This window comes from Paramormyrops kingsleyae, chromosome 14, assembly GCF_048594095.1.
Source record: "Paramormyrops kingsleyae isolate MSU_618 chromosome 14, PKINGS_0.4, whole genome shotgun sequence".
Lineage (NCBI taxonomy): Eukaryota > Metazoa > Chordata > Actinopteri > Osteoglossiformes > Mormyridae > Paramormyrops > Paramormyrops kingsleyae.
This window is the reverse complement of record NC_132810.1, coordinates 19,290,442-19,307,963: the sequence shown is the minus strand read 5'-3', so window position 1 is coordinate 19,307,963 and position 17,522 is coordinate 19,290,442.

The window sequence follows — 17,522 nt, the reverse complement described above, 5'->3', positions numbered from 1 at the left end:
GACCCCTTATGGTCCTTTTGGTTTCATTGTGTTTGTAGTGTTTTCTGTTTAATTTAATAAACTCCTTTCTGTTCCTGGAGCTGCCAGTGGGTTGTCCACCCTCTTTTGTGCCCGATGCCACGTTCTCGCACCCAAGCCGCATGAATCCTTGACCGAATGAACCACTTGCAAGGATGATCCCCCAGGCTCCAGGACACCTGCCCCCCCTGAAGTTCTGGATGATGTCCAGGCTCGTGTGGAGCAGCTCCGTTCTCTTCAGGCTGTCTGGAAATGGCTATCCCAGACCCCAATAGTCCTCCAGTCACCATGGTTGTGCCAGGCCCTGATGGAGGCAGGCAACCAACTTCTCCAGCTCTCTCCTGCATTTCCGGAGGAGGTATGTAGGCTGGAGAGGGTTTTTTTGGCACCTGGCGGATCTGGCAGGGTCGCCTGAGGTACCCGACCCAGGTTTCAGTGAAGCTGCCGCCGCCGCGATGCCCGAGCCCTGCCCAGGGGAAGCCGCCGCGATGCCCGAGCCCTGCCCAGGGGAAGCCGCCGCGATGCCCGAGCCCTGCCCAGGGGAAGCCGCCGCGATGCCCGAGCCCTGCCCAGGGGAAGCCGCCGCGATGCCCGAGCCCTGCCCAGGGGAAGCCGCCGCGATGCCCGAGCCCTGCCCAGGGGAAGCCGCCGCGATGCCCGAGCCCTGCCCAGGGGAAGCCGCCGCGATGCCCGAGCCCTGCCCAGGGGAAGCCGCCGCGATGCCCCGGCTGCCTGCGCCCGGCCCATGGGGGACCATGCCTCTTGACTTTGCCCCTGCATCTCCGCCCAAGGCTGTCCTGGCCCCAAGCCCCAAGTTTCAGACTCCTACCTCCACCCAAGCGGACCTTGCATAGCGCTGGTGGGGGTCCAGCAGAGGGCCAGGCCAGTTTTCTCTCCTGAAAGGGGAGACGGGGACACATTAGGCGGACCAACCACCGCCCAGACACAGTCCCTTCCTCTTCACCCTCCAGTTCCAGTCCTGCAGTCACCTCATCACTTTCCAGTCCTTCACTCCCTCCTTTGTCACCTTCCACTTCCTGTCCTACAGACTCCTCCTCATCGCTCCCCAGTCCTGCAGTCCCTTCCTTGTTGGCCACAAAGCCCACATCCTACCCAACATTTCCCTTTTCTGTTTCCTGGCCAGCTGCCTCAAGTCCCATTTCTGCCCTTCCCTTTCAGTTCATCTGCCCCATTTCAGTCCCATGTCCCTGGTCCTTTCCCTTGCCCTGCTCCTCTTGTTCCTTGCCCTTCCGGTTCGCCTACACCATTTCCTTTTCCACCTCATGTCCCTAGTACTGTTCAGTGTCTGTGTCCATTTGTTCCTGGTCCCCAAGTTCTGCCCACTACTGTGTTCCCTCATCTAGTGTTCTTGTCCCAGCTCCTGGTGTCTGCCCGATCTGTTTTTGTTCCCCTCTTGTCCGAGTTTTTGGTTCTGTCTGTCCAGTTCCTTGGTTTTCGTTAGTGGGATCCCTGTCTTGTTCTACGTCCTTGTCGTGTCCGCCCGTTCTCTGTGGCCCTGGCAGTGCCCTTGCGCATGTCCGGTGTCCATGCGTTAGGTGGGGGGTACTGTCAGAGTCAGCCCCTCCTGTGGTCCTACCATGTCCCTTCCCCGTTTGGCCAGCAGGTGTCGCTGGTCATCCCGTTCTTTGTTAGTCTTTGTTCTCCCCTGTTACCTGTCTAGCCACATGGCTCAATGCGTGGAGCATGTGGTTGTCTGTGAACCTTGTCCTGTGTTCGAATCCTGTCTCCTGTTTTTGTATGTTGCTCCTTAGTGTTTCTAGTTATTGTATCTGGTGATTTTGTATTTGGTTTTGTTCCTTGTGCCCCTGCTTGTCTTTACCTGTTTGTAATTCCCTAGTGTTGGTTTAGGTTTCCTTGGTTAGTTCTTAGTTTCCCTGTTTTTAGTTCCTTTGAGTATTAGTTTCACCTGTGCCCTGTTTCCCTGGTCTTTGTTAATTAGCCTCAGCTGTCCTGTGTTAGTCTCGTTACCCCTTAGTATTTTAGTTCCTGCTTCTGTTCAGTTCCCCAGCGGTTCATTGTGTGTTGTTGCTTGTCTAAGCTAAGTTAGATCTGTCTTATGTTTACCTGCCCAGTTTGTAGTGTTAGTTTATCCCCTTTGGTTTTTGACCCCTTATGGTCCTTTTGGTTTCATTGTGTTTGTAGTGTTTTCTGTTTAATTTAATAAACTCCTTTCTGTTCCTGGAGCTGCCAGTGGGTTGTCCACCCTCTTTTGTGCCCGATGCCACGTTCTCGCACCCGAGCCGCATGAATCCTTGACGACAACGTGATAAAAACCTGTTTTTTTTTTTTTTTTCAGGTCCCTACAAAGATCTGTGACTGCAATAAAAAAAAAAACTAAAAATGCCAAGTCTTGTATTTAGTTTGGTTACTTATGGTTAGGGTTAGGGCTGGGTAGGGGGTAAGGTAGTCATGCTGGCATTACAGTTCTCTGGAGAGGTCCCCACAAAGACATAATTACAAACCTCTGTGTGTGAGTGTGTCAAGCTGCTCATATGCCAAATTGTTCTTGTTGGATAACTTTCACGCTGTAATCACTCCCCAGAAACAATAGCTTGTGTTTACAAATGTATTCATTTGGGAATGTATTTGACAAGCCTTTGTACTTTTTTTTTTTAGTTTTTTTAACTAAGAACTTCTGCTCTATAAAAACTATATACAGATCTATATATAGTTTCTTACATATTTCTTATGTTCTTATATACTCCACGCACTAATATAAAAAAAGTTAGTTACTGTATAAATTGAAACAACGTGTGTGTAAATTTATAATAAAAAACAAACATATCTGAACTTCAAGTGTGTGGGCACCACTGGCTTTGATGCTGACCACAGACCACTGGATCGATACATTAAGTTATTTCTGAGCGCTGATATTAATATATAGTAGTTACCTTGTGGTTAATTTGGTTACCTCCCCTTGTTGCACTGTGACTGCACTTAATTGGCTCTAATTACCTCATACTAATGACCTTGGTTACATTAAGCTAATGCATTGAACTCATGTGCTCTTACCCTGAACTCAAACTGTTAATAGATGTAAATGTACACTGGTCATAATTATGTATTGAAAAATCAAATATCACTTTGGCGTGGCCCCTTACCCAGAAGGCCGTGCCCTGTGAAGCAGCCATGATGGGTGTCATTCACACCGTAACCAGGAAAGCGGTTCACCGCTGCCACCTTTATGTTGTGTGTCTTACATTTATTTTGGCCCTAAATATACTTACATACAAAGAAGAACTTCAGCAAATATGGAAGCAATTCAAAAGCTCTGTGGAAGAGTCCATATACAGTATATATGGAATAAATTTCTAAATACACACATGTGGGTTTGCAGGAATTTAAAATGGGACCCTGTCATATTTCACTGGGCTTCCGGAGCGCACCATTGTCAGGAGAAATAAATATTTGCCATATTGGAAATATATAATTCAAAGGCGCACCATAGTAGATATGTAAGCACTAGGCTGGCTATTACTGGCTATTACTGCTTTAAATTGCTGTTTTCTAGATTCACCTGAGGTTATAAAAAAAAAATGGTATTACAGTGACTTCAGTTTTTGACCCCCCCTATCCCCACAATCTCTTTGGATAATAAAAAATGAATGAGGTGTTATCTAACGCACACAAAAGGCTGAACAATGCCATTACGCTGAAATCCACTGATTCATTTTTCATGTGATACGTTCCTTTTGTTGTTGGGGGGTGGGTGGGGGGGCTTTGATTCTAAACAATTCCAAGGTGTTTCCGTATATCTGACAAGGAACTGTCACAATGTACCCGAGGACTGGGCAGACCCGCGCGTTAACCCGTATGCCGGTTAGTGAGTACGCCGGTTCATCGCTTCCAGTCCACCATGATTCCATATAAGACCACGGATGAGGCGCATAGCCGCACGGAACGGGCTGGCGAGTTCCCCCCCACGATGGAGCGCTAGCGGAGCCCGCGGGCGTCCACAGAAACGCCCCCCCCCCCGCCCCCCCGCACACAGCAGGTGTACCATCCCGTCTCGTAATTAGAAACAAATTAGGTTAAACCGCCTCTTCGCTGAGGGCCGGAGCTCAGTGGACCCCGTGCCGGTGCAGACCGGGCCAGGAACACGCCAGCGGCATAATGGAGGACGTGAACAGCACCTGGAAATTTCCGGAGTATCCCCCCCCCCCCCATCCCCTTCATAATTAACGTTAGCATTATTTGTCAGCTGTATGAAAAGCCGGGGTGAGGGGGGGCAGAGAGGAAAGGACGGCCGCATTCACGGACGCCGGGGCCTGCTCGTTTGGGATGACGCTCCAGTCGGGCTGTTTTGTGCGGCCTAATTGAACGCTGATGGATTCACGTCCGCGTGCTCCTTGCACCTGCTTCCATTATGGCTAATGGAAGCCCCCCGTTCGTGAGATGGACGCACGGCCTTTATCAGCCCATGTAAGGCCATAGACAGAAAAAGGTGCGGGGGGGGGGGGACAATGGGGGCTAACGGTTGGAGACCATCTCGAAATTTGCCCGTTGCCAGGCGATACAGACACTCTGCGATGAGAGCGATGCAATGCGTACGTCTTTATTTCGTTTGCTCGTTTATTCACCCGTTTTATCCCCCCCCTCCGATGAATGTGTTCCGGGTCTGTGTCCAATCCCCATCCGAGAGTGCTATTCATACCCTGCTCCTTGTTGGGCGTGAACTGTTACTCAGAAAGCTTTTAAGGTAGCCTCCCCTCCAACCCCATTCCCCCCCCCCCCCCCCCCACTGAGTCCCCATTTGTAGCATAACATGCAGTGAGTAACGATTGGGGAGTTGGGGGGGCGAGTGTGGCGACCATTACCGCCTACCGGGGACGCATCGCATTGAATCTGAGCTCTTTCTCTATGTGTGGCCCCCAAATTCCTAGCTAGCTTGGGGACTGCAGACAATCTGCGACAATAACGGGGTGGTAGGCACCGGACGGGAGGGGGGGGGTCCACATCTTATGATGTCAGTCAGAAAGCTGTTGGGGGGGGGGGGGGGGGGGGAGGTGAAGGAAAGCTGCTTATTGGTTTATGGGGGCCTTTACCAGCTGGAGTGTAATTGCAATACATTATGTCAAGGCAATTGAGAAGACTTGTTATTGATCATAAGCTTAATTGCATGCTAAATTTTTTAGATTCTCCTGGGTGTGATTTATCTGTGCAAAGTGTGCCTTGTGTTCAATAATAAATTAAAATGGGGGTCGGCATTGCTGTCACTCTCTTCTGGAGCGGCGACGGCAGCGCATAACTCAAAGTGATGAATGTGTCTCTCGACGCGGCGGCTCAGCGATTTGTTTTATTTTATTTGGTTTGCGCACTGCGTGAGTGTTTACTGCGCGCTCGGCCGGCTCCCTCTCACCGCACGCCGTTTCTCGTGCCGGATGTTTTGTCTTACTGTACTGCATCGCTCTGTTCTTCGAGGACTGCTCTGAGAAGGTTCTGGATTTGTGCGTAGGGAGCATGTTCTCCTCCCCCACGTTTATCTCTGCTTGTTCCTTTCGTTTAAACAAACGGAACTTGACGCGTGTGGGGTTGCATGTACTGAGTCCGACGTCTGTGCCGGCATCTGGAATGTCGTGAGCCCAGATCGTACGGCCAGTGGTCGTGCCCTGTTCCTTGTTTCTGAGCTTTCCTCGCTTGGACATCATCTTGGATGAAAGCGCCTACTCAATAAAAATAAATCAAACAAGACAAAACAACGCAAGATAGGTCCAACTCAGAGATATCACTTCACACACTAATGGGTATTTCACACACAGACACACACGCAATGCATCATGGTCCTTTCGTAAACCTTAGTCCATTGTGTCAGGTAATCATCATTCAGAAAATTCATTTTTAGCCACAAACATGGCAATTAATCCGTAAAATAACCACAAATATGTTATACTGTCGACAACCTGGTACAGGAGCAGTCTTGTTTGAGTCATGCTGCCGGTCTTGCATGCATAGCTAAGAAGCCACACATTGCTTAGTATCTACGCATAGCATGATAGCTGAGGATGTGTAATTGCCAGTTTAAAATGGCAGATAGTTAATACTGTTCTAATGTCCTTAAGACTTAATGACTGAAACTACCTCTGAACTACCTCTGAAATATACAAATTGCACAATCGGCCACTACTATTATTATTATTATTATTATTATTATTATTATTATATTATTGTTGTATTATATTATTATTATTACTATTACTATTACAGCTGCTATTACTATTACTAGCATTACTATTATTGAATTTCTCTGCACAGAAACACTTTTACAAAACTGGAAACACTTTATATATCTCTCTCAGTACCAACGGTATATGCCTTAAGCTGCCTGCACTTTATACTTTATACACTTTATATACTGTTACTCAGTACTTAGGATGTGTTTTTTGTTGTACTTGTGCACTTCACTGTTTGTCCTATCCTGTCATGTCTTTTGTCTTGTCTGCGCATGGGACAGTGAGAAACGCAATTTCGATTCCTTTGCATGTCCAGTGCATGAGAAGGAATTGACAATAAAGCTGACTTTGACTTGACTTTGACTTAATTTATTGCGATGAATATGTCCATCCCTAAAGTTTGGATTGAAAATTTTTTACTTTTCTTAATCAGTGGAATTGATTTTTTAAAAATGAAACTCTTATTTTATTAAGTTATTGTGGAGTTTTAATGATGGGTGAAGAACCGACGATTCTGTGCACGTGGGTAGGAGACGGATGGAGAATGTAAAAGCATCAGAGCGTAGTGTCGAGCTGTCAGGCCGGCGGGGCGCCCGCGTCATTGCGTTAAGGTCAAAAGGTCGCCCCGGCGGTCTGAGGTGGGTCGGCGTCGTACCAGGGCGAACAAGAAGGCTCTTGACATGGCACAGCAAGCCCCCCTCCTGCCCCCCTCCCCCCTCCCCACTCGGTAGCATGTGTGGCTCCCGCTGCTGACCTCGCGGGGACGTTCACCACAGGGGAGAAGAGAGGCGAATTTACGAGAGCACCCCCCCCCCATACCGCCTGTCTCCTTTAACCAGATGGCCAGACTGAGAGTAATTGTGCCCCCGCAGGTCAGGGAGAAGAGTCATCTGAGTCGTCCTCTCCGTTTGTCACATTCCTTGGGTCAAAAGAAAAAAATAGGGGGAAAATTTTTTTTTGAGTGACTTGGACTAAAACCATAAGAAATTCCAATTATTTATTTACATCAGTGTTAATTTATTGGTCTCCAGATGCACTACATGTGCAGGAAAAGCTAACTGATAGAATAGAATTTTTGAATTGGAAATTTAAATTAAAAATTGTTATTGTTGTCGGATGGGGAAACAGGCGAGGTAAGTCTTTCAGACGATGTTTAAGATGGACTTCCAGGGGTATTAGCACGGTGGGCAGATGTTCCCAGGCCGTGGAACAGGCCACTGGGGGTGTGCCGAGCGGCGCCGCTTTATGTTTTTGTTCTCGCTGCGGAATGAATCAGAATACGCTAAACTTTTGCGAGTGGCTAGGGGGCGCCAGCGAGTCCAGATTGCAGAGGTACATGCGGGTGGCCTCACCGGCCCGGCAAGGACCATGGTAGGCGGGAGCGGGGACGAGGTTAATGTCGTATGACAGCGAGTCCCTTTAATGTCGGCCTGTTAGGACGCCCCCACCTCGGCGTTTGGGCCCCCCGGTCCGTTTGGGAGCCCCCTCTGCCAACAACTGGGGGGACAGCCTGCCTGCAGCTGCCAAACATGACATTTCCTGGCTCGGGCCACTGAACCCCAGCAGGTGACATCTGTGTAGCAGCCTTTCATCCCCGCCCCCCCCACCCCGAACGCCTGGATACCTGGACGAAGGCTCCAGAGCCGGGGGGGGGGCTTCTCATGAATGCGGCCAGTCTTCTTCCCAGCTGGGCGCCGCATAGCCGGGGGCTAGCCTCGCTTCCCCCCCCCCCACCCTCCAGCGTCAACATCTGCACCCCCCACCCGCCTTTGTCTCTGTGGCGAATTATGCGGCCCCCACCTCCACCCGAAGCCTGAGGCCCACCCTGGTGACAGCAGCATCGGGCAGACAGGTTTGATCAAATATGTATAAAGAAGCCCAGCCTGTGTGGGGCAGCGCTGGGGTGGCAGCGGGTAGGGCTCGCCCTTCTCGGGCCTCCGTGGTGTGCCACGGCACACAGAATCGGCAGCCTGTCTTGGTGACTGAGAGGCCTCTGGCCTCTGTTACCAAAAACAACATGGTTTCAGTTTATATTCGCCCACCCCTTAGCTAGTTTTTCCCACTAAATCATGTTGCCAATTTCCAGGTTTGCTTGAGGGTGGCTGTATTGCCTGTTGTCATGACATAACCTCTATAAAGTCTCCTGACAGCCTGACAGCACAAGTAACATCAAAGTATGACTTTGGGCGTTTTTCCATTGCACCAGGTATAGTCAGTCCTGCTACAACACGTGATATCACACCGCAAATCTGTCCTAATGAGATTGATATATTAGTACCCAAGTCCAATACAACACAGATTCACATTTGTGTTTTGCACGATTTTCAGTCAGAGAGAAAAGCACTATGCCAACTACAACACGATACAGTCTTAGTGAGACACACTACTTGCACGCAAAAAGAGCTATCCAAGTGAACAATAGTGGTGTCTGATTTGTGAACAAATCTTTTGGACATTTGGTCCCCACAATGTGATGACACATTAGACGCTTTATCACTGGAACTTTTTTGTGGAACCAGAACCTTTTTCCAGAACCAGGAACTTTTGTCATGTTCACACTGCAGGAACTCAGTTCCCGAAGCCTTTTTAGTACCTACTCCAGACTAGGTACTTTCTGTTCAAACCCGAACTACTAGGGAGGCTCTTACAGTGACAGCTTGCTGATCGGTTGACCAAAAGCACTGCTGCTAACTTGGAACTTGCATGGAAGCATGGAAAAAGAGATGCTGCAGAGCAAAAATTGAGCAGATTGAACTATTTTTGTACCCCAATTACAATTAATGAATTTCGATGCAAAAGCGCCTGTTGGCGATGTCATCGGCAGGCTGCCTGCTAACGCTCGCTACCACGGGCTAACGCATGCTAGTGCTCGCTAACAGTTGCTAGTGCACGGTAATGCATGCTAGTGCTCGCTAACAGTTGCTAGTGCACGGTAATGCATGCTAGCTTGCTGTCTGGCTCCACAGGACGCCCACCATTTGGCCTCCCCTGGAGGTGATAAAAGCTCTCCATGATTTGCAAGGACACCTGTCTGATTTGTGTGGGGTGCAGGGGGGTCACACTGACAAATGAGAAACATCGATGTGGAGTTGGGTGGCTAGTGTGGGGGAGGTATCTGGATAACAATAATTCATCACTACGGTGTCTGGGCCTTGTTTCAGGGCCTGTCTGCCACTCTGTCTGGTTTGCCCCAATGTGGGGGGGGGGGTTACTCCTATTCATGTGTAGGTGCTTCTCATTAAATAGGGACCGAGAATGCAAATATCCACATCTGGCTTCTTAGTGACTGTGCCCTCAACAGTCCTTGCCCTCAAAAATCACACCAGCAAAAGTTTCCAACTCATTTCCTAACAAATATTTCCTTAAAAGAAATTTCACAAAAGTCTGCTTGTTTAATTAGTCCATCCTAGTTTTTAATGAGTCAATAAACCCACATTCAGTAGACATCTTTCCAGCATTTTCCAGTATTTAGTAGGCAGTCAAAGGGACTCGGCATGGAACCTGATAGCCACCCCGCTTCCATTTCATTACACAGCTACGTTTCTCTGTTGTAGATTATTAAAAGTCCAGGTATTGAAGATTGGATTCCTCTCCATTCATTAATAATGTCACCCAGAATGAGATGAACCCTACCATGGTTAATTCGGCCAGACGGGTGTAGCAGTCGGGCCCGTCTCCGCTCCGTAAACGCGCCTTTGCCACTGTGCGCGTCACTGATTTGTTTATCTTCCGAGTCTTTTATCGTTTTCCATTAGCGCCTAATAGTTCGTATGAAGGAATAAAGACCCGCGGCCTGGACGCGAATGTCGGCTTTCGGGAGCATGATGGATGTACCAATTTTATTTGTGCAAAAACATCGATGCATCACTGCGAGTTAAGGGGCAGCGTGTGTGCACTGCGGCACTGCGAACCAAAGAGACATGTTCAGGGGAATAACTTATACCGTATAAAACCAATTTAGGCAGAAAATGAAATATCCCGCCTCTAGCATCACGCCTACTTTGAAGTTTGAGAGCGGAAAGCCAGGGTGCCTTTACGCTCCTTGTTTCATGCATGTCTCTTTTTTATATTTTAGAAATACTGCAGCAGCAAAAAAGTATTCCCCGAATCCCTTCTGAAACAGCTGAAAGATGTGGGCCTACGTAAAGCAGGACAATGGTCCATCCATCCATTTTCTGTAACCACTTTTTCTATTCAGGGTCATGGGGGGACCGTGGAGGCTACGGGTGCAAGGCAGGGAACAACCCAGGATGGGGCGCCAACCCATTACAGGGCACACTCACACACCATTCATTCACACACCAGTCACTCACACACCAGTCACTCACGCCTCATTCACTCACGCACCATTCACTCACGTACCATTCACTCACGTACCATTCACTCACGTACCATTCACTCACCATTCACTCACGCGTGCCATTCACACACACGTGGCATTCACACACACAACATTCACTCATGCACCATTCACTCACGCACCATTCACACACACACGCCATTCACACACACACACCATTCACACACACCATTCACTCACGCACCATTCACACACACACACACCATTCACTCACACGCCATTCACTCAAGCACCATTCACACACACACACACCATTCACACACACGCACCATTCACTCACGCACCATTCACTCACGCACCATTCACACACACACACCATTCACACACACACGCCATTCACTCACGCACCATTCACACACACACGCCATTCACTCACACGCACCATTCACACACACACACCATTCACTCACACACCATTCACTCTCACACCATTCACTCACGCACCATTCACACACACACACCATTCACGCACACACGCCATTCACTCACACGCACCATTCACACACACACACCATTCACACACACACGCCATTCACTCACATGCACCATTCACACACACGCACCATTCACTCACGCACCATTCACACACACACACCATTCACACACACACGCCATTCACTCACGCACCATTCACTCACGCACCATTCACACACACACGCCATTCACTCACATGCACCATTCACACACACGCACCATTCACTCACGCACCATTCACACACACACACCATTCACACACACACACCATTCACACACACACGCCATTCACTCACGCACCATTCACACACACATGCCATTCACACACACACACCATTCACACACATGAGCAATTTGGTAACACCAGTTAACCTCAGCATGTTTTTCACTATGGGGGGGAAACCAGAGGACCTGGAGGAAACCTCACAATGACATGGGGAGAACATGCAAACTCCACACACACGGAAGTCTGGTGGAAACTTGAACTGTGAGGTAACAGCGCCAACCACTGCACCACCATGTAGCCCTTGGGCTCAACCTTATTAGCAAAGTTTATCCAAATAGAAACAAGCCAGAGAGATGACATCATCTCATGACCAGTGAGGTTCTTCCTCTGCACATGCTCAGTGAAGTTCTCCTCAAAGAGACACTTCTGCAAAAATCAGATGTTGAGGTATTTTGTATTTACATTTACAGTACTATTGTTCTAATGTCTAACGACCCAGTCTCCTGTACTGTGCAGTTTATCTAAATAACAACACTCAAAATGTTGGTATTTGTTCATTATTCATCGTTTGGCCTCAGGATTGGGCATTTTAACACAGGACTGCAGCGTAAGCATCCTTCTTAACCGGCCGTCAGCGGGGATCCTTATCCCGAACTTGATCCGCCGACTATGTAATCCCGAGTCCAGGCCCTCAGCCCACTGCGGTTTCCGCTGGCCCCGGCGAACCGGATGATGTCACAGCACGAGGCGTCCAGTGCCAGCGCCGGGGCCACATCGGCGCCGTGATTTGTGGGACGCGGGCTGGCGATCGTACAACACGTGAAGGGCAGCCATCTCCGCCGGGAACACAAAGCAAACAGCCAGCGCCGGGGAATATAGGTCAATCACGCGCGTACGCATCCGGAAAGTTACCGCGCGAAGAGCGACGCAGTACGTGTGTCGTCCTGTTCGGTTTTAAAGTGCGCATTAACATACATTAAGCCAGATTATGCTCACTAATTAAACAAGCTCCGAATTACATGTCATACTGTTGATTTTGGCTGGATTTTCAATTAGAGCTTTACTGGCGAGTTCATTAGTTTTACGACGGGAGTTTTTTGTAAGCGCTTAAACCGCTGTTTGGGTTTTTATTCCTCCTTGTCATTCGCTCGTCAAGGAGCCATGATAAGATGTGTGAGCCAAAGTTTACGAGCGGGTCGGTCGTCGTTAAAATGTGTAACATGTCGTAGGGTAGTTCCAGTAATGAATGTGCTGATTTAGTACTCTGGTTGAGATGGGTTTAACAGGCAATGGGACACCCCCCCCATATTACCTATATGTGTATCTGTATCACGATTTTTATATTTTGATTGCCATACACCCTCTTCTCTGCTGCTACCAATGAATTAGAAGCCAATAATCTCTCAATTCCATCTGTTCAAACAATATCTCCCTTCTATTATTGGATAATTTGGCCTTGTGCCTTAATACAGTAAATTCTGAACCTAATGTTCGTGTTTATTGCTTTTTCTTCTAAGCGACCAACAGACGTGACTGCAGACTTTTTATACGTATATGTACCCATCTGTCCAAGTGATCTGCCGTATCGGAAGGTTATGGGAATCTACTGTGGGAGTGTGAGTGTCCAGAACGGTCAACGAGCCACATTGGATGGGACTGAGAGGGAGGATGGGTTTAAGGGCAATGAGGGACGCATGCATCAGCATAACGAGAAGATAATGTAAAGATAACATAAAGAGAGAACGAGTCACTTCAGTTTCAGACAAAGACTTGCACTTTTTTGATCTAGTAACCTCTACTTGTCGCAAAACCTGGCAACCCGGCATTCAGCCAGATGCCCAACCTGGCAACCCGGCGCTCTGCCACACGGTGGAGAGCCGGTGCCGCCAAACGCAGAGGCGCAGGGGGGCGTCACCCGCACGCCGGCGCTCGGGGTCCCGGCTGGCTGTTCCGACGGTTCTCCGTGGTCGGCAGCCGGCGCTTTAATCTGCTCGTCTGGAGACGGCGCCGCCCCGCGTAATTGTTATCAAATAGAGTCCAATTTGTCCTTCCTCCCATCTGGGCGCCATGAAAGGCCTGCAATTTTTTTTGGGGGCGGGGGGGGTTGGACGGAAAAAAAAAAAACAACGAGAGCGTGAGGTAGGAGGTTTGCGCGCAGTGGGGGGCCGGGGGCGCGCATGCCCGCAGGCCCAGTGAAGAGCACAAGAAAGGGGGGACCAGGGCAGCCCCCCCCGCCGGCTCTCTCTCACGGCATGGGCCTGGCGCTCACAGATCTGTGAGCAACTGCCTCTCACCAGCAGAGTGACCTCGCACATGGCACAAAGCAGGCAGCAAAGTCCAGAGCTGAACTGTATCAGATTTAAAAAGGGAAGAAAAACTCAAATCATAAAGTTTACCTCCTGTCTAACACCCCCCCCCCCCCCCCACCCCCCCACCCGTCTCTTATGCCCAGACACACCAGTTAAACTGAAAATGGGGATGTGGAGGGGGAGTGCAGGGAGGCCTGCAGTTACAGTGATATAAATCACTGGGTTTCCTTGTGCGGGTCCTGGCACCACTTTTCCGTGGGAATATTGAAATTCCGAGAAAAGACGATGTGGGAGATAAAAGCGGCGTCTCGGAGTTAAGGGGTGGAGAGCTTATCTGCCTCTACGTCCCTCTGGAGAAGCTGCTTCTCCGAGAATCCGGGGCAGTAGGAGTCGGTCTGGTGTACGGAGCTGAAACTGGGATCTGAGTGAGGCTCTGCGGCCGGTAGCCAACGGGAAGGAAAGTCTGGTCCGAGCTCGAACGAAGGGGGTTCTGGCCGCCGGGGAATCGGAATGCCGGGACGTCATCCCCGAGCGGGGCGACCAGAGTTTTTGTTCGCCATGTCAAGCGCGATACATTGAAATTCCCATCTATTTTTAATTTGCTTTTAAAACGGCCGTCTCGGAGCGGCGTGAAAAGGCTGTGAGCCTTTATCATCCTCACGCTGTGAAATTTAACAGCACCTCCTCAAAACACATTTACTGCTGACAATTACATACAGGCAACAGACATGTCGGAATTGGCTGGAGTATTTAGGTTATACTGTAGCTTAACATATATTCCTGAAATGATGTTAGTACTATTATTATACAAAAAAATGTCTGGTAAAATGAAAGAACACAGACCATCTGAGTTTGCATCCTATTTTTGATATTTGATTATAATTAAATATAGTTAAAGTGAAAAGAAAATCAGGTTAATAATAATAGATATTCAGAATATCATCTGCTGGGCTCCCCCCACTCAGGGCCTTCGCATCTAAGACGGTGAACTTTACTTAGGAACCTGAGAAGTTCACAGTGATGGTGTCGATGGGGAAAAACTCATCAGGTTTCTGTGTCTGATCCCATGCGAGTCTCTGGCTGTATTTTTATGTTGGGGAGGGAGGGGCGTCCAGACATTAGCTGCTCTCTCATGTGTATGTACACATATGCAGTATCAAATATAATTTTTATAATTACAGTTATCACACCCTGTTTTGTACTGAAATGTCATCTCCCCCAACTGTTACCAGATACTCCTATTTGGGTGCCAGCCAAACCCTGGGGAGGGGGGGCACATCGCATGACCCCCATTTAACCGGGAGGCCCCATCTGAGTGTGAGCTTTCAATTGGTCCGTTTTGTGATCATGTGACTGGTCCGGACTGGGTGGCTGGTATTATTAGTCAGTTGGCGCTGATGCACCCCGACCCGGAACAGAAACCCAGTGAGGGGGTGTGGAGTGACTGATGGACAGACATTCGGTTCTCCGCCTTTACAGACCCAAAGGTAAACAGGGGGGCTCGTAAATGCCATTGTATCTATAATCAAAGCACATATTCACACCTTATGAATATGTGATGTGTCATTTACTGGGTTTCTGGGATGATGTGCAGCAGAAAGAGCAACAATATTAATATCATACTGAATAATCCCGTAAATCCATCCGACACAATTAACTCTCACGCCTACCCTGGGGTCACATTCACCCCAAAGACACGTTAGGTCACTTCTCCTCGTAATATAACTAGGAGCATTCTGTGCTACACTTCCTCTTACATTCTTTGTTCTGTTACTGTGTATTAATATATAAATGTCATCTTATTGCCTGAATGTGTGTATTGTGCTACTGTAAACCTGCAATTTCCTTTGGGTTTAATAAAGCTACATTTCAGCTGTGAGGTCTTTTTTTCTTCTTCCCAGAAGACCATGCATGCGTGTCCGAGTACTTCACACACTCATAGGTGTTGATGCGCGTGCACATGCACCGCGGCCCAGAGATGCGAACGGGGGCCTGTGACGTTTCCATATAGGCCAATAAAATGATCGGAACCCAGTGCAGAGGGTTCCTCTGTAGCGCCTTCGGTAGAACAGGCCTCTTTCACTCAGTGGCCATTTAGAAGATTAACAATAATTCTTCCCTCTGAAATCCATTAGCCTTTCCACTATGCCCACTTTCCCTGCCCCTACCCCCCCCCCACTCACTTACACCCTCTTCCCCCCTCCCCCTTGACACAGCAGTAAAAACCAGCCTGAGGATTTACAACTCGTTTGCTCCTGGTTACTAGGGCTGTCACCACCCGTGCCCCCCCCTTCCCTGGAGCCCCCCCATGGGATAAGGGGGGGGGGGGCTTTTGGGCACTTGGAAGCCACCCTGTGCCTCCTTTTTTGTTGCTCACTGGAGGATAAAGGAATCCAAAGGGGGGGGGGGGGGGGGCTGCCTATGTAAACAGTGTGGGACGATAGCATCCAGCTCAGAGAATCACAGAGTCTAGACTCCAGATGTGTGTGTGTGTGTGTGGATGCACCGGGTGGGCGTGGGGTCTGGCCCACAAATACGCCCACCAAATGACAGCGGCCTGTCCCATCCCGGAGTGAGCTTCAGCTGGCCCCTACCAAAGATGTCTTCATTCGCGATTTTGGACAACGTTCAAAAACCCATCTTGCGTCCTCTCCCCTGATACGAAATGACTGACCTACATGCCTAAAAACTGAAACGGGTGCGGCGTGATCTTACGTAACCTCCAGCTGTTGTAGTTCTTTTTATATTTCATCGTAGCTGTGGCGGGAGGGTAACAAATGAAAAATGTGGCGGAACGCCGTTATTGTAATGTTTGGCCAGCAGGTGGTGTAGTGGTTACGAAATTGGGTTTTGTGGAGCTGGCGCTCGTGTGTCATACTAAACTATTAGGACAGGAAATATAATTCAGAACTGTTGTAAATTGGCCTGTCAAAAGTCCTACTCCTCTTAGCGAAAGAGTATACATTTATTCTTGCACACCCATGCCATATTGACCTACCACTGCTGCTCAGGAAGCTTCCGGCACTGAGCTCCGGTCTGCGTTTCCCTCTGCTGAAAACACCCCGAAGAGGTGACGGGTTTGTGGGACGGAAATGTGCAGAGATGAAGAGCCGGTAAGGTGTAGAGTCTCCAGCATTTCCACAGATTACTCATCGCCGCTGAGTGTGCCAGCTATTTGTGTTGGTTTCTTAATTGTTTGTCATCCAGCAGGTGCCATCTGTCTCCGTCCCACAACCCCCCAAGCCATGTGTGCGTAGGCCAGCCGATGCCCCCCCCCGCACGGCTGACCTGTCACCATGCCTACCGGTCGGTGCGGTTTACCGCGGCCTAGCCTTTGGACGCTCATCGGGGGGTGTGTGTTATGGCTGGGTATTCCTCCGTCGTCATGGTCCGGCAGTCTTGGTGCCGTGGAGATGTGGTCTATGTCTTCGCGGGGGGGTGTATATGCGCGCGCTTCTTTTCGTGAGGCGAGACCGATGGCACAACCCAAAGGCGCCCGTTCTAATCCCGATCTGTGGCGGTAGGGTCACCTTCACCTGCATGGCACATTAAGACAGGTTTCCACGGTGACAAATGGCTCGTTGTGTCCATGGGGGGAGGTGTGGTGGGCCTGCAAAGGCCGGGTGTGTGCTGACTAGTCCGCAGCTTACGACGTGTGAGGAGTCGAGAGAGTGGGCGGGGCACCGAGGGGGTCACCTTCAACAGGCCAGCCAATGGGAGCTCTCCCCTCTGCTGGGGAATACAGGGGCGGGCGAGGTAATGAGCCGTTTCCATGAAAAGGGAACGCTGCTCTGTATCCTTGTGGTTCTTCGCAGGAGGACAGGAGGGGAAAATCAGCCAAATGCTTCTGTGACTCTATTCCAAGTGTCAAACTATGTTAAAAAAAAACCGAGTGAATTCAACATACGCTGCAAGGTATAGCCATGGCTTAAAGAGGGGAGAGA